A 20,771-nucleotide genomic window follows, 5' to 3' on the forward strand; every position below is an offset into this window, starting at 1 on the left:
ACACTCAGATCCTGGGCCTTCAGAAAACACCTTTGCCTTTCCTTCTGTTCACAAACCCCAGATGAAGCCAGGCTGGGTCCCCCTCTTCGGGGTTTGCTCTGTTGTGCCTTCTGCTAAGGATCCCTGCCCAGAAGTCATCACTGGGCTGAATGACAAGTCTCACTGTTACCTGCCTCCACTTTTGTCCTGTTAGCACCCTGCCCCCTTTTCTCATGGTCCCTCAGTTCTGGGGATGCTGGCTGGGGATGCTGGCTGCTTCCTTCAGTTATTAAAGAAGTTCTAGGGTCTGGTTCAAAAAAAAAAAACCTCAAATCTTATAACCTCAGCATTTCCTTTTACTCTTTCAATTTTCAATACCTATGTAAAGACTCCCTCAAATAAATTATGTCTACTTAAAACACCTTGTTTGGTTCCATTTTCTTGACTGGGTGCTGACTACAAAAGACCCTTCAGAGTTCTAGCTGTATTACACTCGTCTGAGCTAACCTAATTTAGGTAATCAATGGGTTTAATGAATCTAGCGTAGGCTATTTGCTTCATTTATCATAAAATTATTGATTTAATAACTAAAAATCTGTACATATCTTCAATTATTTCCTTAAGGCAAGTTCCCTAGTAGGAGGAAGTATTGATTCAAAGGTTAAAGTTCTTATTAAGTTTCATGAAATCGTCCTCCAAAAAGTATAAATATGCAATTTCGCTAAGAGGATGCAAGTTCTATTTTTTTTATACTCTCAATAATTCCAGCAATTTCATTTAAAAATAAGAAATAGAAACTATTTCAATGTGAATGGCTGAAAGATTGTGTTTTGATAGATTGTTTTTGAAATTGCATGATTTCCTGTCCAGTTATGGTATTTCCCTACAGAATTCCTACCTAAAAGTCATCTTTTATGTATGTTCCCCTTAAAGACTGTTCTTTACAAGTAGTTGGTAGAGCGTGTTCTTGAAATTTCTTCTTAAGTTTATTCTCATCTTCTTAAGTTTATTCTTACCATTTTGGATCAGATATATTTTTAAAAAATAAAAAAAAAAACTTTTGGTTGTTTTTTCTGCAAATTAAAAAAAGAAATACATATTCATTGTAGAAAATCTGAAAGAAGTGATAAGTTAAAGAAAAAACACCTTTAATCTCAGCACTAAGAGATAATCCCAGGGGAATTCCCCCGTGAGTCTCTTTCTAGAACATTTCCATATGTGCACAGGACACACACTTGTATTCCCCGCACAACTGTTGTGCGAGCTACAAAAAAATTTGTGATTTTACTGGTCTCACTTAAAATACATACCCAATTTTTTCTACAGTTAAAAAGTATTCAATAATATTCTTAGAACAGTGAAGGCTGTTTTGTTTCATCAATTTGCAATTGCAAATTAAAAAAAGAAATACATATTCATTGTAGAAAATCCAAATTTGTGCTATTATAAACAATATTGTGATTAATATTTCTTTAACAAAAATCTTGGCACACATTCGTAATAATTTCTTCAGGAAAAAATCCTGGAAATTAAATGGCTGGCTATAGGGTATATTATACATTTAAACTTGAATATACAGTCTTGCAAAATTGACATTGATATACAGATTATGGAAAGTTCAACCAAATTTATATTTACATAAGAATAATCAGTTCCCTGTACCATTCTCAGTTATTGGATACTTTCCTTAAAGAATTGAAGGTTCATAGCATGAGAGTATGAGATTCTCATTACAATTTATTGGTCACAAAGAAGGCTGAAGATTTTTAATAATGGTATTTATTGTTTATCTTTCCTTTCTGTGAACCTGTATTTCATGTCTTTTATCTATTTTTAAGTTAGGTTCTTTTCTTTTTCTCTATTATTCAATAAGAAGTTCTTGTGCTCTAAGGACATGAATCCCATATCCATCATGTATGTTAGAAAAAATGTCTTATATGGCTATTTTATTTTATCATTCAGAAATTTTACACTTTTAACAGTTGAGATCCATTAATTTTTCCTTTATGTTTTCTGTATTTTGTGCCATCCTTAAAACATCTTCCAATTAAAAGATTAAGTTAATATATGTGTTTTCTTTTAGTTTTAAAATTTCAAAATATTTATCTTGGGAAATGGTACAAAGGAATCCAAGTTGGTGACCAAATTGCTCCAACTTATTGAATAACACAGGTTTTCCTCACTGATTTGAAATACCCCTTCTGAACACTTGATTAAATGCTGCAAATTAAGCACAAGTCAATCTGCCTCTTCATGAAAACCCAATAAGAATGACAATAAAAGCATAAAAAAACTTTAACACGAACAACAACAAAAATAGACATCATTAAACAAACAGGTAAAAAGAAGTCAAAGGAGGCTGCCACAAGGTAGGAAGCAGAAGAAAAGTTCCAACAAAATGAAAGTGATATCCTTGGGCTGGGGATGCGGCTCAGGCAGTAGCGCGCTCGCCTGGCATGCGTGCGGCCCGGTTGGATCCTCAGCACCACATACAAACAAAGATGTTGTGTCCACCGAAAACTAAAAAATAAATATTGAAAAATTCTCTCTCTCTCTTAAAAAAAAAAAGTGATATCCTCAGGAAAAGAAGTTAAGACAGTGTATCCTGAAAGGAGGATGGATCCCATAGGCGTGTGTGGTGTGTGTGGTGTGTGTGTGTGTGTGTGTGTTCTTAGTCCAGGGGGGGGGGGGGGGGGGTGAAGGCAGCAGCAAGTCAACGCTGACTGCTTGCTGGGGCTTGGATGAGAGTCCCCAGAGGCCCAGGTGTTACAGGCATGGCCAGTTGGCTGGGGTGATCTTTGGACCTGGTGGGACCTTTAGAAGGGGAAGACATTAGGGCACTGGGAGCACACCCTCGAAGGGGATTGCAAGACCCTGCCCGACCTTTCTCTGTGCTTCCCAGTTGCCATGAGGGAGCGGGTCTTCAGTGATGTGCTCCTGCCATGCTGCCCGGCCTCGCCACAGACCCAAAAGCAACGAGGCCAACTGTCCGTGGACTGAAACCTCCAGCACTGTGAGCCCAAACAGACCTCCCCCTCCCCCTCCCCTCCCCGCCTCCCCCCCTCCCCCCTCCCCTTCCCGTTTTTTCATCTTTGGTCCCTTTGCTTATCTTTCCCCATCTTTATCATAAGCAATTCCACTCTGCATTTCTTCTCCTGCTTCAAAGACCAGGAATAAAATATCTATTCTTTTGTATGGTTTTAAAAATAGAGGAAGAAAAGACAAAGAAAATCCCAAGATGGTGATTTCAAGTGTTTCTGAGTGGCAAGCTTCCTCCTCAGTCTAGGCTCAGAGCTCCTTAGTCCTGCCAGAGCCCTGGGGCAGGAAGAGGAGATGAGCAGCACTCACTCTCCAGGGTTGAATGGTTCCCATGCAGAGAGGCTCCCTGGGTTCAGGTGCAGGGGAGCAGCCACAGATGGCTCAGGCCATTACTCACCACCCTAAGGCAGCGCAGCCGGCCCCCATTGTTCCCAGAGACAAAGTGCTTAGATCAACCTGTGACAAAGGGATTCTCTCTGAGCACTAATTAGCCTCTGAGTAATTTCTAATCTAACTCCAATTTCAACCATATGTATATACAGATGCAGTTGACTTTACACTCTCTCCTTTCCGGTCATTCTTACATCTTTCTGCCACCTGTCTGTATTCTTTTACCCTTTTTATTCTATTCATCAATTTTTTCCCACCAAATATTTTCAGTATCAACCTGGCCCTTCAAGGCTGACTACTTTTGGAATCCTGAATATTCTCACACACTACAAGGTGGGGTTCAGGGATCAATCACTAAGTTTGGATTTGGAATGTCCCCCAAAGACTCCTGTGTTGAACACTTGGTCACAGGGTAGAAAGGTTCAGAGGAGCTTTGGGGAAGCGACTGGATCATGACGGCTCTGACATCACCAGTGGGTTGACCCATTGATGGGCTCATAGCTAACTGGAGTATGGAGAGGCGGTGGGCACTGTAGGAAGCAGGGCCAACTACAATGAAGTGAGTCCTTTGGGGGTGTGCCCTTGGGAACTATATTGTTCCTGGCCCCTTCCCCTCCCTGCTTAATGGATGCTGTGAGCTGAGCAGCTTTCTTCCACCATGCCGGTTCACCTGCCTCACCTCAGGCAGGAGTAATGGAGTTGGCCTACCATAGACTGAGACCCCTGAAAACCATGAGCCAAAGTAACTTTTTCTTCCTCTAAGTTGATTTTCTCAGGCATTTTGTCACAGTGACAGAAAGTTAACTAATACAGTATTAAAACTCAGCCTCCCTCTTTCTAGAATGACGACCCACAGGTTCAGGTTCAACTTAGGCAGATGCTGCAGGAACCCGCTGACTGTAATACCATGATTATTTATTTTGAATATATTTAAAAAATATCTTTGTTTTATTTATTTATTTTATTTGGTGCTGAGGATCGAACCCAGTGGCTCATGCATGCAAGACAAGTGCTCAACCACTAAGCTACACCCCAGCCTCTGAATAGTATTTTAATTTTCTTTAAAAATATTTCTCCATGGTTAACCACAAAAACACTTGGGTGCTTCATTGTTTTAGTTAAAGCCTGCCCCAGGCCTTCAGAGGGATCTTCCTCTCCTTTGTTCTTCTTCTGTTTAATATCAGAGGCCTTCCTGGGTCCTGGAATTCCAGAGATGACTGCACTTGGCCTTCTATCTGACTTAGCTCATGGTATTGTCACAGTTCTTTGGAATTTTCTGATTCTTCTTTTCATCTATTCATTGTTTGAGGCTCATTTTTTTTCCCTTTTATTTTTCCCATTTCCTGAAATTTATTTCTCAAGTGGCGCAGATCATGTCAACCTCCATCTCTTCCCAGTTGGCATGAATTCCAAGGAGACAGTGGACTGTCCCTTAGGCTCTCTTGGATTCCATATCCACTGCTGATTAAGTCCAGCGTGACCATCTTCTCTGTCAGGAGGCTGCCTGGGACCTCCTAAGGGATGTCCCTGGAGTTCTGTAGCCCAAGGTTAAAGCAGTGTAACTTTGTTTCTCAACCTTGCTAGACCTCAGATTCCTCATGTTTAAACATGGAGAGAGTAACACCTATCTTGTAACATTATTGTGAGGACTGGAGGTCATTCCATAAATTACCTGGCAGGTGATAGGTATACAATAAATGAACATTACTTTTATTTTGCATGAAATTCAAATCCAGTTTTTCTACTTTACTAGAACTTTTTTTTTTAAGGCTGTATACCATTTTTGAGTTTCAATTTCCTTATCTGTAAAATGGCACAAAAGTCCATCTTGTTGGATTCCAAGAACAACTATAGCAATCATATAAGACAATTATACATGCTCCCCACGCATGTTCTTACTCTTACACCTTCTGAATGACAACATACCCTGAACTCCTTTCCTGACTTTTTTTTGAACAGAATAAAACTTCTGATAAGTATTATACTCGGTTGAAGGCTTCTCTGTAGCTCAGTAGAGCATTTGTTTGGATATCTTGGGAAAGCAGCATCCATTTCCTCCTCCTGATTAATAGAAATAAGTTTTCATAAAAGTATTCTGCTATTCTCTTTATACGGGGTGTGGACATCCTGTAGCCCTAGGGTATCATTCAAATAGGAGGGAGAAGGAGTGAGAAGAACAACTTAACTGAAGGTGACATTTCTAGATAGATGTAAAACAAGAGTTAAGGGACTATCCCATTATAATAAAGGAGCTTGTAGGCATTTGAATGAAGTCATTTTTTTACAGTCATTTAGAAAACAAATTTGATCTTCATTAATTTTTTTCAAGAACTTTGAAAATGCTAAATAAAAGGAAACCAATAAATTGGGGAACATACCACTCTCACCAGAGCATAAACAGAGATGTTTTGCTTCTCACAGGGCTCTGAAGAAATATGGTCTTAGAAAGTAGATTGTTGGGCTGGGGACAGAGCTTGGCAGCAGACCAGTTGCCTAGCCCAGTGTGCAAGGCCCTGGGTTTAATTTTCAGTATACACACACGCACACACACACACAAAATGAGATGGCAAAATTTGTAATTCTGCAGGAAGGCTTTCATATCTGATGAGAGGGAGGGTGTGGGCTTTGATGTCTTGCAGGCTCTGCTTGGAATCCGAGCTTTGCCATTTTTTATCACCAATGCATCACCCCCTTAACACCTCCGTTTCCGTGGATGCTAATAAAGGGCACTCTAGTTCTTCCCGTCAGATAGTTTTTGGTAGGAACAAAGAACATAACCGATGTATGCAAAAGCAATTAGCAGGAGGCCTTGCATAAAATAGATAATAAACATGGTGCCCCTCTCTTCTTCCTATAGGTCTGTCCAACAGTGTGAACTTGATAATCATAGATGATCAATACAAGTAAATAATGGGACCTGTTGGAAGAATGTATCCGTGGAATTAATCTCATTTTCACTAGTATAAATCAATTTGAAGAAGCATCTGCTCTGGAGAGGAGCAGAAATGCCTGAATTGTTTTAATGCATGGTATAACGCGATTTTAATTTTGATGAGCAAAATGAGGCTTCTGCCTGTGTTGTGATTGGTATTGATAAAAATAACTACTACCATTTGCTGACTTGGTCTGAGCCCAGAGTTTGCCTTTTAAGGAAGGGTATTATGTGCATCTCACGGATGAGGAAACTGAGGCACAGAGTTGCGAGGAGGCTTCCTCAAGGGCACACAGCTAACGAGGAGCAGAATCAAGATTTGAAAACAGCTTCTCCCTTTCTGCAGTTGAGGTTTTGTAGGGCGCAAGGACAGGGACAGACCATTGCTCTAGACGTGCATGTTATTTTGCTCACAGTACAACTGAGTCCATGATGACTTTTAAATTCTAATTTTCATATATTCTCCGGAAGGCATCAGCAATCTGGGAGGAAGTTCATTTGATTTTTGACCAGTGTTGGTGTGTAACTGTTTTATGAAGTCTATTGGGATAAGTGACTGGAGTGTTCTACCTTTGGACGTGAGAGTCTATCACTAAGGGGACATATTTACCGTCAGGGAGGTCGGAGATGCACTTTTTTTCTTTCAGAGTTTTGACTCTTGCAGGGGGAAGTGAACCAGCATTCAGAATATACCGGCAGCATGACAGGAACTGTAAGGAGGGACACAAGTACATCCCTCACTTAATATGACACTGGGTGACACAAACATCAATATCTCCATCTTATGGTTGAGAAATGGAGGCTTTGGGAGGTCCAGTAGCCATGACAAGTAACACACACAGCTGGGTTGGAACCAGGAAAATGTGCTTGCCTTGAAGAGTTCCTTCCCCATGGTGCTAGTGAAGCAAAGTGTTTTAGTTCTTCGCTCTAATTTTTTACTTACCTTGACAAGGAAACATTAATTGCTCCTCCTGCTAGTGCCTTGGTCCATGCCAGGGTGGTGCTGTCGCTCAATTAAGTGATGTGTGGTTCGAGAAATGCACGCAGCAGCAGCATCTTCAGTAGAACCCTCGGGCGGCAGGCTGCGGCAGGATGGGGTTGGGAGTGGAGAGGGTGGGCAGCAGTAATGGAAAATGATGCGGCATCGTGGAAATTTAGATTTGGAAATGATTTTTAATCAAGTTCAACAAGGGCAGCCTCTCTCCAGGTGTCACCAAGACGCAATCAATAACCGACGTTCCCAGCCCTCCTGTCTCCAGTGTGAGTTTATTGAACACAGGTTTAATTGACCTGAAAAAGAAACCTACTTGTTTGGAAAGTTGTATGCACGGCCAGCAGAATGAACTTTCCTTGGCGCCTGTCATGGGTGGGTGTGCTGGACTGGTTTACACCATCATTTCTGACAGTGGGAAGCTGTCAGATCCCCACGTTGTAAATGGCTTGGAAGCCTCCGTGTGGGGGTCCATGTTGAGAATGGGCAAAAAGCGTAAAATGTGGTAAGGAGTTCTTTTTACTGGGCTTGGTCATTCCAGAAATGGAATTGGATTGAATATCATGAAAGGACTCCTTTGGTCCTTTAGCTCAAGAGGACCAAAGTGGTGCAAAGAGTAGATGGCAGGTACAGTGCAGTCTGACGTCCCTTGACACTACACAACCCAGGAGGACCCTGCCTCAAGGCAGCGTGGAGCCCAGGCAGCACACAGTGTCCACATGCCTCAGTCTCATCATCTGTCAGATGATAATGAGTGGTGCTTTCGTCAGAATGGTACGCAGACTTGTGGACTTGAGCAACCCAAGGGAATTTGGGCAATGCCTTCTCACCGATCAGATTCTTTTCTTACGAACCTCCTAATATCTTGGTGGCCTGAAAAACCTCCCTTGAGGCCTGAATTTCTCCTCTGTACAGTGAAAGGGTGGAGCTAGGTTATTGCTGACATTGTTCCTAACCCTAATGCTGAATAACTGTGCTTCCACCAATGTCCTGGGAGCCTTGAGTCTGGGAACACTCTCCGACTCAGCGAGATGCTTTTGGAACCAGCCAAAGAGACTTTGAGTCAGGAGGCCTGGACTTGGGACTCCCTTTGGCCACATCCTTGTCATCTCTAATCCTAAATGGCTTTCTCCACTAAACAAGGAGAACCACAAGCCACCACACAGAAAACGTTGGTAGGACTTCGTTAGATGTGTGTGTGGAACTACTTTTACACTACAAAATCCTACATGCATTAAACATTTTTGATTATTGTGTAGGACAGCCCACTTATCCATTTCTCCCCAACACAGAGTTTTTAGAATCCAGATTTTAAAAATGAATGTAGTTTCTGTTAGTCACGTATGTTCATAGTTTAGAAGGTCAGCTGTCTCTCTAGGGCTCATGCAGCACATGGTCCATACACTTTCTCTTTGGTCACTGATGTCCTACTCCCCAAAGGCAACCATTTTTAGCTCAGCCTTGTTTTTAATGTATTTACCTCCATATATTTAAATAGCTGCCCATAGCACCATTTCTTGATTTTTTTTTTTTCATTTTAGGTATTATATGACCTACCAGTTATGAAAGATGAGATTTAAGTATATAAATCCTTATCACAGCTAAGCCACAGAGAACTACCCTCTTTTCCTGTCTTGCACAAGTATTTGTTTCTCCTAGATTCCACATGTTTTTTAATGTGTACTTGCTACATTTTCTATGGTATCATCACTGGTTCTTCCTCAAGTTCTTTCGGTATGTTTTGATGCATTCAGAAACTTTTTACCAATTTTATCTTCTTGGAGACTGTCACTGCTGGTGACTTCTCATCTCTTTGATCTTGACTTTGTTGGTCATCAGTCAACTGCATGATCTTAGCCTGGTGTTATCCTTAGTCATACCTTGGGGATTTCTTTTATTCTTTTCATATCAAATACCCCATTACATAGACCTCACATCTAGATCCTTCATGGTTTATTCCCTGCTAGTTAAAGTGAAGTGAAGCACCTCGTCGAGTAGCATCCTGGGAATGTGTGTATTTTGAGAACTTAGATGTCTGAAAACATGGTCTATCCTTGTGTGCTGACCACGTATGACACCTCCACTGGAAATCATTTTCCTTATAATTTTAGTACTGTTGGTCAAGCAGTACTGTTAAAATGTCTGGGGCCATTTGGATCCTTTGCATAACCCTGATTTTTCTTTCTAGAAGCTTTTAAGATCTTCTCTCTTGCTCAGTGTTGTGAAATCTTATGGCAACGTGCCTGGGTCTATTTTAGTTTATTGTGGGAGTGCTGGCATAAGCTAGATAGTCTTCATGTTCTCCTCCAAACCTGACATTCTGCAGAACTCTTCTTGTAGCTTTTTTAACGTAGTAGTTTAGAGTTCCTCTTCCACAGTGCTAGACACACTTTTCTGTAACAAGCCCGATGACACTGTCAGAGAGTTAATTGTGTATATATATCCATAGCATATAGCAAAACAGGCCCCGTATGGAAACTCAGCTGATTTTTGTTGTGTAAATGAAAACAAAAATTACTTGTGATCTTCAGGCAACATGGACGTAGGATCAATATGTGTAATATGGATATGAAAAATTAAAGATAGAACTTTAATGACTTCTTAGAAAATATATATATGTTAGAGATTTCATAATTTGCTATAAATTTTGCAACTTTTGGTAGTGATTGACTTCCTTACCAGCCTGGACAGATGCTGGGCTACTTACAATCAGGGATCACTTGGAACTCATAAGGAGAGAAAAATAGTTTGAGCTTCCTAAGGTTTCTAAAGACCTTTAAAAGCCCATAGTTGGTTATCACGGAGGTGTTTCTCTTCGAGGGAAGAGAACAGCTCTGGAGACATACCCTCCTTTGACAATTGAAGGTCCCCAAACAAGAATTTAATCAGAGGCCCAAATAGATATTTCAAAATATTTAAAATTTATAACTTAAGATTTGCAAATAGGAAACACAATATGCTCTAGCCAACTGCCTTCCCAAAGGTGCTTTCAGCAGGACCTAGGAGGCCATTTGCATTTAGGATTCTGGAACTCCTTGGCATTCTGTGAAGATCAGCCTTTGGCCACCAGCTTCTCTCTCTCATCATCTTCCTTCCTCCAGGTCGGTTGGGTCCTGTGGCACCCAAGGGGCCCGCACAGGCATAGATACATGGAAATGCTAACCACATGGTTAGCCCCGTTCCCAGGCCCTGCAGACAGCTGCCCCCAGTCCCTACCCCCAGCAAAGGGTGAGCACTTGGGCGGCTGGGCCAGCACTTTGGAGGACAGTCTTGGGTCAGAGGCCTGTGTAGCCCTGGGAGTGGATCAGGAGCCATTTGGGAAGAGCATTGAGAGCACCATAGAGAGCAGTCCAGAGAGGGGACAAGTCCCCCGCTGTCAAGCATGTTCCGTTGGCCTTGCAGACTCCCCCACAGAAAGAGGGCCAGAAAGGGGAGCTGTCAGTTCAGGCTGCAGCAGACCACCCTCCTGACTGAGACGCCCACAGACTAAGTCAAACCTGGCTGTGACCATTTGGTCACTTGATGGCAAATCTGGGAAGGAAACAGGTTGTTGGGAGAGCTATTCCTTTAACTATGTACCAAACTCCGTTAACCAAACAAGAAGGACCTGATCGAGTTTGGCGCTTACTCTGTTTGTTTTTAAAAAGCCATGGAACATCAGATTTCTTGATAGCTTATGCTGGTTCAGCCTACATCATAAATCAGAATTTAAATGTCCTGTGGTCTGAGGTGAGGTCTAAGCCGACGTTATCCTTCCCCCTTTATGAAACCTTAGAGGCTCACAAACCCAGATTTAGACTTGGTGGTTTGGATATTAAAAACTCATTCCTTTACCTGAGTTTTATGTTACCACTTCAAATTCTACGACCAAGAAATAAGTGATATGGTGAGAAAACTCAGAGCACAAAGAATGCCCACCCAGGGCTCTGGGAAGGACCCTCAGTAAGAATTTGGAAGCTCAAGAGATCGTCTCCTAATGTATTGACCGAAGAACCTGGAAGAAGCTAAATTTTGGATCCTAAAGAACTTCATAAATAACTGATATATAGTTTAAATTAGTGCCCTTTCTTTCCCACCCCCACCCCACCTTTAACTGCTTTTGTCTTGTTTCAATATCTACAAAGCACCTGCAATCACCTTCATTTATTCTGTTCTTTTTGCTAGGCTACAGGAATGCAAGGGAAAGTGAACCCAAATCAGCAAGTCTTGGGGTAATTTTCAAATAGGCATTGTCCTTTCGGTGCATAGGGTTGGGTTGATGGTTAATAAATAGTATTCTCCCTCTCTGAACCTCTTCTCCAATCTCCATCCCCTAACGTTGAGATTAGATCAATTACTGAAGTCTAGCTCACTGGTGGAGGCGATGGATCTTGGAGGTTCCATCTATGGGGCCAGGTGATGGAAACATGGGCAGCTAAAGTACAGCCTGTGTTTTTAATGCTCCTACTTTATCTCTCTAGTAGTTCAGATCTTGGATTGGATCTTAGAAGCACCCTGACTTGTTGCTGTGGTTTGAAGTGGGTCTCTCCTGAGGATTAGCTCTCCTTAGCTTCTCTGGCACACCCGTTACCTAGTCAGCTCTGCTCTCCCATCTATATCCACCTCCTGAACTGACTTGTTCCTGCTCTGTACTAGCCACTCCAGTGGGGCAACCCAATTGCCCATGTCTGTAACTGAGGCAGGGCACTACCTATCTCTAGGTTGGAATAAGGAAATACTTTCACCTCTCAATTCATGACCTCCAGGTCATCTCATGCCTATCGAGTCTTGTGGCTTTCTCCAGCATTGTCTTTGTGTAAAATTTGACTGTTACCTTTGGGAGGAGTGCCTAGAAAGTGCTAAGGCTGTTTATTTTTTAAAGGCTGTTTATTTTTTTCCAAAAGCAGATGCAGCAGAACTGACATATTGCCGTTGGTGTTGGGTTTTGGTGACTTTCCTTGAGAAGCCAAGTGCTCATGGTGCTGCTGCCCTGAAGGCCTTTTAAGAATGACTTCTTTTGGTGGTGCCTTAAGAGTCCTTCATGGTGGCTTCTAAGCAATGAGAATTCCTTGAAAGAAGAAAATCAAACACTGTGAGTGTTCCAGGAAGGTTACATACATATATTTAAAGCATGATGTTACCCAGCCTAATATTTTAACTTTCCCATAAAATTTGGCTCAGCAATACTTTTCAATTTGAAAAAAAAAAAGTCCATCCACAAAGGCACCAACTCTTCAACCACAAATAAAAATATTAAAAAGAATGTCCAGAGTTCTAATTCTGGTTATCATATAGATGAATGCAGTGACCTTCACTCCTGCCAAAACAAGATGAAATCACCAGAGAAAAGAAAATCACACTTTTATTTAATGTCACTAAAGAGCCGTGGACACGAAGAAATGGAGGAGAATGAAACTGGAGGAGTGGGCTCCTCCAAGGGGAATGAGGAATGGAGAAGGCCCACACCTGCAGGGAGGTGACGCTGTGGGTAAGGACAGGGAGGGAGGCTGCCTGGGCAAGGGCAACCCGATGGACACTTGGAGGCTGGTATCAACAGATACGACCCTGGAAGTTCCCGCACGCAGAAACGATCCTCTCTTCTCCATAACTGAGTGGTCTTGCTGGTAGAGAAGGTGGAAAGAAGGTTACAAGGAGAAGGAGCTCTCAATTTTTGAAATCTCTCAATTCGGAAATCTCATGATCTTGAAGCTTCATGTCCTATAGACTCTGCCTACAAGTGTCACCAGCTCACAGCGTCAACTTGAGGTCACGGAGATTGGCAGTTTCAAAGGCGTGTGGTCCCTCAGTCTCACTACCTCTCACTCACGTGTGTTTGCTTGTTTTGGGGAGATGATAAATGGAGACCTATTAGATGTTCTCACGTGGTCAGAGGCTAGATAGTCCTACGTGGCCGTCTGCAGGCTGGAAAGCTGGGGAAACCAGTAGCTGCTCAGTCCAAGACACTAGAGCCTCAGCACAGGAGGGATCAACATTACAGTCCCAGTCTGAGGCTGGAGGCCTGGGAGCTCCCTAGAGAGTCGCTGGTGACAGTCCATGTTGGAAGAGTGAAGCACCTGCAGTCTGAAATCCACAGGTGATGGCAGCAGCAAAGGGGACATCCCTTCAAGAAAAATTGAGGCTCATCTGCTGAGGCATCGCTTTGCTTTTCTTTCCACTGGGACCCCAGCCTATAGGACAGTGTACCATATTCAGGACAGGGCTCCCCACTCAGTTTGCGTTCCCAGGTGCAGGTGCCAATCATCTCTGGAAACCCCTCACAGATACATCCAGAAGTCCCTTTCCTAGGTGTCTCAGTCCAATCAAGCCAACATCCAGATTAACCATCACATCCCTTGTCAATTTGATACCCAAAGATTTCTCTCTTTTTTTTTAAATTAATTTTTATAATTTATATATGACAGTGGAATGCATTATAATTCCTATTACACATATATAACACAATTTTTCATATCTGGTTGTGTACATAGTATATTCACACTAATTCATGTCTTCATACATGTACTTTGGATGATAATGTCCATCACATTCCACCATCATTTCTAACCCCCGGGCCCTTCTCTTTCCCTCCCACCCCTCTGCCCTATCTAGAGTTCATCTATTCCTCCCATGCTCCCCATCCCGACCCCACTATGAGTCAGTCACCTTATATAAGAGAAAACATTCGGCATTTGGTTTTTTGGGGATTGGCTAACTTCACTTAGCATTATCTTCTCTAACTCCATTCATTATTCTGCAAATGCCATGATTTTATTCTCTTTTATTGCTGAGTAATATTCCATTGTGTATAAATGCCACATTTTTTAATCTATTTATCTATTGAAGGGCATCTAGGTTGGTTCCACAGTTTAGCTATTTGTGAACTGTGCTGCTATAAACATTGAGGTGGCTGTGTCCCTGTAATATGCTGTTTTTAAGTCCTTTGGGCATAGACTGAGGAGAGGGATAGCTGGGTCAAATGGTGGTTCCATTCCCAAGCTTCCAAGGAATCTCCATACTGCTTTCCATATTGGCTGTACCAATTTGCAGTCCCACCAGCAGTGTATGAGTGTACCTTTTTCCCCACATCCTCTCCAACACTTATTGTTGTTTGTGTTCTTAATAGCTGCCATTCTGACTGGAGTGAAATGATATCTTAGAGTAGTTTTGATCTGCATTTCTCTAGTTGCTAGTGATAAACATTTTTTTTCACATATTTTTTGATTGATTGTTTACCCTCTTCTGAGAAGTGTCTGTTCAGGTCCTTGGCCCATTTATTGATTGGGTTATTAAGACATGCTTAGTCTCCAGATAAAATACACAATTCCACCTAACTTAATATAGCTATCATGAATATAACCCAAAATGCACTAGTTTCTTCCCCAGATTAAGGCAACATTTTGAGTAATACTTACTCTTCTCCTAACATCCCATAGCTTAAATACTACAATGCAGATTTAATACTCAAGTATTGATACTTCTATCAGTATTATGTCACACAATAAAGGCATTAAAGAGGCAAGAAAACAAAGATATCTGCTTACTATATGTGTACATATGCATAGACATTCTTAATAAGATAGGAGAGAAATACTCATGAACAATCACAATCTTTGTTCCTATACCAGGCCACATGGCTGTAGTTAGTACTTATAACTATCTCCTTGTACTGCCCATTACACTGTATTCCCTCTGCCTTCAGCAAGCACTTCAGTAGGTCCATGGTATTTGCTGGAGGGGGACTCACATCTTCATGCCTGAAGGTTCTGGGTCATTGTCATCCTGCCTGGATTGGGGTGCTATGGTTTCCCACTGACCTCCATAACTGGTCATGGAGACCCCCTAGGGTATCTCCCGTGCTCTAGGCACTCCCTTCCTTACCTCCACTGTGGAGTAATAATTCAATTTCCTCTTGGTAATCTGGATCAATCATCCTGCCAACACCAAAAGTCCCTTCTTCAGGGCAGGAGAAGCCCAAACTGGCCAGGGGGGAGGTTTAATTTTCACTTCAATGGAATCATTGTTGTGTCTCCTAGTCGAAGCATTCCTTTCTCCAGAACTAACACTTCTAGACTCCCAGAGCATAAGGCTACAGGGACAGGAAGCAAAAATTTTGCTTGTGGGTCACTAGGGGTAGCAGCCAGTGCTGTTTTCACCCCTTGATTCCCGTACCCTGTGAGCCCTGGATGTGGAGGAAACCCTCTCGGTTTTGAGGTCTAGCAGTCTTACAGGGTTTGGCCCCTTGGACATTCCTGGAGAAGGAGGCCTGAACCTACCTTCAAAGTGTTTGGAGGAAGGAGTAAAAGAACTGTGATGGACCCAAACTACAACCAACACTATTTGATTTGATTTCTGATGCATTTAAAAATTTCTGCTCCAGCAAGATACAGGAGTGAGGGGCTGGTCTGAAAAGCAGAGAGCCATCTCCGTGGATCCCTCATGTTCAAATCCAGGGAAATTGAATCTGCCACCTGCCCCCAGATGGTTCAACTCCTGAGTGGATCACATGGGTCGGCCCCACAGCCCAGTTGCACACACTCATTTTCTTCAGACTCTACTGTTCCTTTAGAGCCAGTGTCCAGCATACAATAAAAAAATACGAGACAGGCAGCAAAGCAGGGAAATGTGACAGATTTTGAGAAAGCGAATAGCTACAAACCCAGCAATCCAGATGTTAGAATTACCCAAATCCTTAAAATGGTTATTATGAAAGATGTTAAAACTCTTTTTTTTGATATATTGAAATATATTTTACTTCTCCAGACTTTATAAACCCCATAATATATTGTCAATGATTTTTCCTTAAAATAGTAAATTATATTTTAAAGAATTGTAAAAGGAAAAAAATTTTCTTTTATATTAAAGACATATGCTAAACATTTCACAGAAAAAGAGGAATTAAATGGCTGAAGAGATGGGGACATTTATGGAGAAATTCAGAACAAGTGAAAAAACAAAAACAAAAACAAAACAGAACCCAATGTGGAAATCCCAGAATTGAGAAGGGAGGAGTCTGAAACAGGAATGTTACTAGATAAGAGAAGTAGCAGATCCAACAAAACAGAAGAGACAATGAACTTGAAGAGAGGTAAGTTAAAATCACCAAACTAAATAAAGGATAGCAAAAGAAAAAAAAAATGAAGTTTAAAAAAAGAAAGGGACCTCAGTGATTGTGATGCAATATCAAGTAACCAATCCTGGGTGTCTGGAGAACTAGAAGCAGGAGAAGAGAAAATAAGGCAGAAAATCAATTGAGGGTATTTTCCATATTTGAATAAAAAGAGGCAACCCACAAACCCAGAGTGTTCGATGAACCCAAGCAGGAGAAATGCACAGAAAACCCCCAGAGATCACAGGACAGCTGGAGACCAAAGAGAGAGAGAATCACAAAACATCCAGGGAAAAAAGACCTTTACCTGTGGAGGGACAAGGCCCACTGGCTTCCCATGGAGGGCGTGGAATGGCCCCTGGAAAGGGCTGAGAGTGGAGACTCATGTCTGTATTTCAGGCCTCAGGGAAATTGAACCCGTGGCAAATTTGCATATGAAGGAAGATATGAATCGCACTTGCAATCGTACATATGTGCTGGAATCTAAAAGACAGTTTTTTTCCTTAAAAATTTAAGATTCATTTTTTTAAAAAACGGCTTACATTTAAAGGAAACACTAACAATATGTTACGGGTTTGTAAAGTGTGAAAGGAAAGAAACACATCGCAACACTAGCCAAAAGAAAGAAGGGAAGGTGTATATTACAAATCATATAGTTACAGAATTCTTATAAGAAAAGCAGAATATAATTAACTCCAACGATGGTGGCAAGTTCAGGATGTAAATTGTGATATCTAAAGTAATCACTATGAAAATACGTACGCACACACATACATACAAAGGCCTAGAGCTAAGTAAGCCAGAGGAAGAGAGAGAAAGGAATACTAAAACATGCCCAATTAACCCAAAAGAAGACACAAAAGGATAAGAAAGGGAATAAGAAACAGAAGGGGCGAATAAAATAAATTAGAACAACTGCGGAATAAAACCGAACCATATTGATAATTACATTAAATAAAACATTCCAATTAAAAGAGAAATGTTGTCAGACTGGTGAAAGAAGCAAGACCCAACTATATGTTGTTTACACGCGAGACAGTTTAAATATAAAGACACAGAATGGTTGAAAGAAAATATATACCATACAAATGCTCAGAATAAGAAAGTCAGCCTGAGCATTGGGGAAAATATACTTAAAGACAGACCAGGAGTATATAGTGCCAGAGATAAAAGGGCAGTTTTATATAGAGAAGAGAGGACCCTTGCACAGATACACAGACATAGCAATAACCATTGAACTGTATACTTTTAATCCTACGCAGTGAGATTGTATACTTAAATGAGTGAGTTGTGTGGTCTATAACATATTTCAACAAAACTGCTAAATACGAGGAAAAAAAGTGACCTGGAAGTCTACCAAACTTCTTGAGTCACGCCTGATGCCACACTTTTACTGGTTCAGGAAGTTTTTCTGATACAGCCATGAAATGGGTTGGATTAAACTGGTTAAAGGCCCTGATCTGGGAAAAGGCTTTGCTCTAGGCATCAGTCGGTAAGAGAGCAGCGGGCTGACGTGTGTCTGTTCAACTCTCCATCTACTCGTTCATTTCTTTATCTAGGTTATATTCATAAGGTGCTTAAAATATAACTTAGTTCACACAACCTCATGCTCACCTTTATGTTTAAAATAGGACAAAACATGTTCACCTTTACATTTTTTAACCTTAATCTGATTTAATTTTTAAAATTCTTAGCATAGGAGAAAACGCTGAATGGCCATAATTTCCTCTCAGCCTAATACACCTATTTCTGGGCAATGTGGCTTTGCCACCCGTCCTTTCCAGAGGTGGAGTTCATTTCTCAGTGCCTTGGATAGAGGCTGGCCATGGGACTTGCCTGGCCCACCGAGGATGCCAGGTATGGAAATCAGCTGGACTTCTGGAGAGTGACAAGCCCCGTGGAAGAGAATCAGAGCCTTCCAGCCGCCGACCCTCCATCTGAATCAAGCCTTATGAACGATCCAAGACTAAACCAGCAGAGCAGATGCTCCGACAAATCACGGAATTGTGAGAGTTAAGAAACTGTTGTTTGAAGACAGAATTTTGGAGTGCTTCGTAATACAGCAAATGTTAAATGAAAGAGAAAGGGCCACCCGGAAGTGCACTGTGGTGGCAGACTTTGGGACTGGTGGCAGATGGAGGGGACAAGGAGTGGGAAGATACAGATTCCGAAGACTGACAAGGGGCAGGATTGTTCCACTGGAGGCTGAGGCAGACCAAGTTATAGAATGGTGGAAAGATAAGCAAGATTATCACCTGTGGCAATTTGAAAGCTAGAAAATGTATTGAATTGGCGTGTGGACGTAGACGAGTATCTCTCTGAGCAGGATGTTGAAAGTGCTATTCATGATAGGGGGCATGAGATGATACGTGTTCCCAGGAAGAAACTGTTTGGTTTACAAGGAGAAGTTAAAATACATGTCATTAGGCTCAGGATGTACTAACTTAGAAAATCATAGTACTTCTTGTTTCCATTAAAGATTTTCTGCCTAGAATTTCTGGGGGTGTAGCACAGGGATGGAGCATTTGCCTTGCATGCACAAGGTGCTGGGGTCCATTTCAATCCCTGGCCAGCGTGAAGCGGGGGTGGGTGATTCTCCTAGTTCTCAAAATAGGAAACAGCTTCAGGGTTAAGATTAAAGTAAGGGTGTAGTAGGCTTTAAGAGTTCAAAACTATTTAAAGTAGTGCCTGGAAGATCTTTGTCTGTCCCAGAGGAATTTTAGGAACCCCAAGGGTTTTGTCCCACAGCAGCCCCACACATGGCCTCCAAAGAGAGAGAAGAATTAAGGATTTTGGATATAAACCGAGGAGTGGGATAGCTGAACCATATGGTACTTCCATTCCAAATTTCCTAAGGAATTTCCATACTGCTTTCCACATTGGCTGCACCAATTTGCAGTCCCACCAGCAATGTATGAGTGAGCCTTTTTCCCCACATGCTCACCAACATTTATTGTTGTATGTATTCTTGATAATTGTCATTCTGACTGGGCTGAGATGAAATCCTAAGTATAGTTTTGATTTGCATTTCTCTGATTGCTAAAGATGTTGGACATTTTTTCATATATTTGTTGATTGATTATATTTCTTATTCTGTGAAGTGTCTGTTTAGTTCCTTTGCCTGTTTATTGATTAGGTTATTTATTTATTTATTTTTTTGGTGTTAAGTTTTTGAGTTATTTATATATCCTGGAGATTAATGCTCTATCTGAGGTGCATGTGGTATACTACAGTGATGAAGTCGCATCAATGTTTATAGCAGCTCAATTTGCAATAGCTAAACTATGGAACCAACCTATGTGCCCTTCAACAGATGAATGGATAAAAAAATGCGGTGTATATATATGTCACGAAATATTACTCAGCCTTAAAGAAGAATGAAATTATGGTATTTGCCAGTAAATGGATGGAACTGGAGAATATCATGCTAAGCAAAATAAGCCAACCCCCCAAAAACAAAAGCTGAGTGTTTTCTCTGATATGTACGTGCTAATTCACAACGTTGGCAGGGAGGGGAGAGCTAGAGAAGAAGCTAGAGTTACTTTAAATTTGGTAGAAGAGAGGGAAGGGAAGGGAGGGGGTAGGGGGGTAGGAAGGGTAATAGAATAGGCCAGACATTATTACCCTATGTACAGATATAAATATATGACTGGTGTAATTCTACATCATGTACAACCAAAAGAATGAGAAAGTGTACTCCATTGTATATGATGTATCAAAGTGCATTCTACTGTCATGTATAACTAATTGAAACAAATAAAATAATTTTAAAAAAGAATCAAGGACGTGACTTTGGGAGTATTTGATGAATCCCAGTTATGTTCATAGGAAAGCAACGGGATTTTTTTTTTTTTTGAAACAGTTGTACTGTAAGAAATGCCACAAGCTCTGACTATAAGGGAGAGCATCAGAGGTGGCCTCCTGGCATAACTACAAATAAACTGGACCAAATGTATAAGGCAAGTCTTTTCAGTCATTGGTCAAGGAGTAGCCCAAGGCTGTGACTCTTGACAGAGGACAAGCTCGGGAGGAGAGCTCCACAGTCCCAGTGCGTGTCCACGTGGTGCACTTTGCTAAGCAGGGTGCGGGGTGCAGTCCAAGCAGGGCACAGAAGTCGTGCCCCGTGGAGGAGAGGTAGAGATCAGTGTTCCCATCTGCTGAAGGAGCTGAAATTCTCAGGGTAGGATGCTGGAGAGGAGAGAGCTGGGCAGAGAAGGACCCCAGAAGTCTGCATGGGATTCTGGGGGTGTCTATGGATGAGCACTGGGATACACACAGGCAGATGGGACTCCTCATGACCTTGCATAGAGCAGTGGCTGTGGAAGTGAGAGTGGAAAGAAGGTTCTAGGTTTCCT

This window comes from Marmota monax, unplaced genomic scaffold (genome assembly GCF_021218885.2).
Source record: "Marmota monax isolate L192 unplaced genomic scaffold, Marmota_monax_Labrador192_F-V1.1 WCK01_AAM20220418_F8-fsc00040, whole genome shotgun sequence".
NCBI lineage: Eukaryota > Metazoa > Chordata > Mammalia > Rodentia > Sciuridae > Marmota > Marmota monax.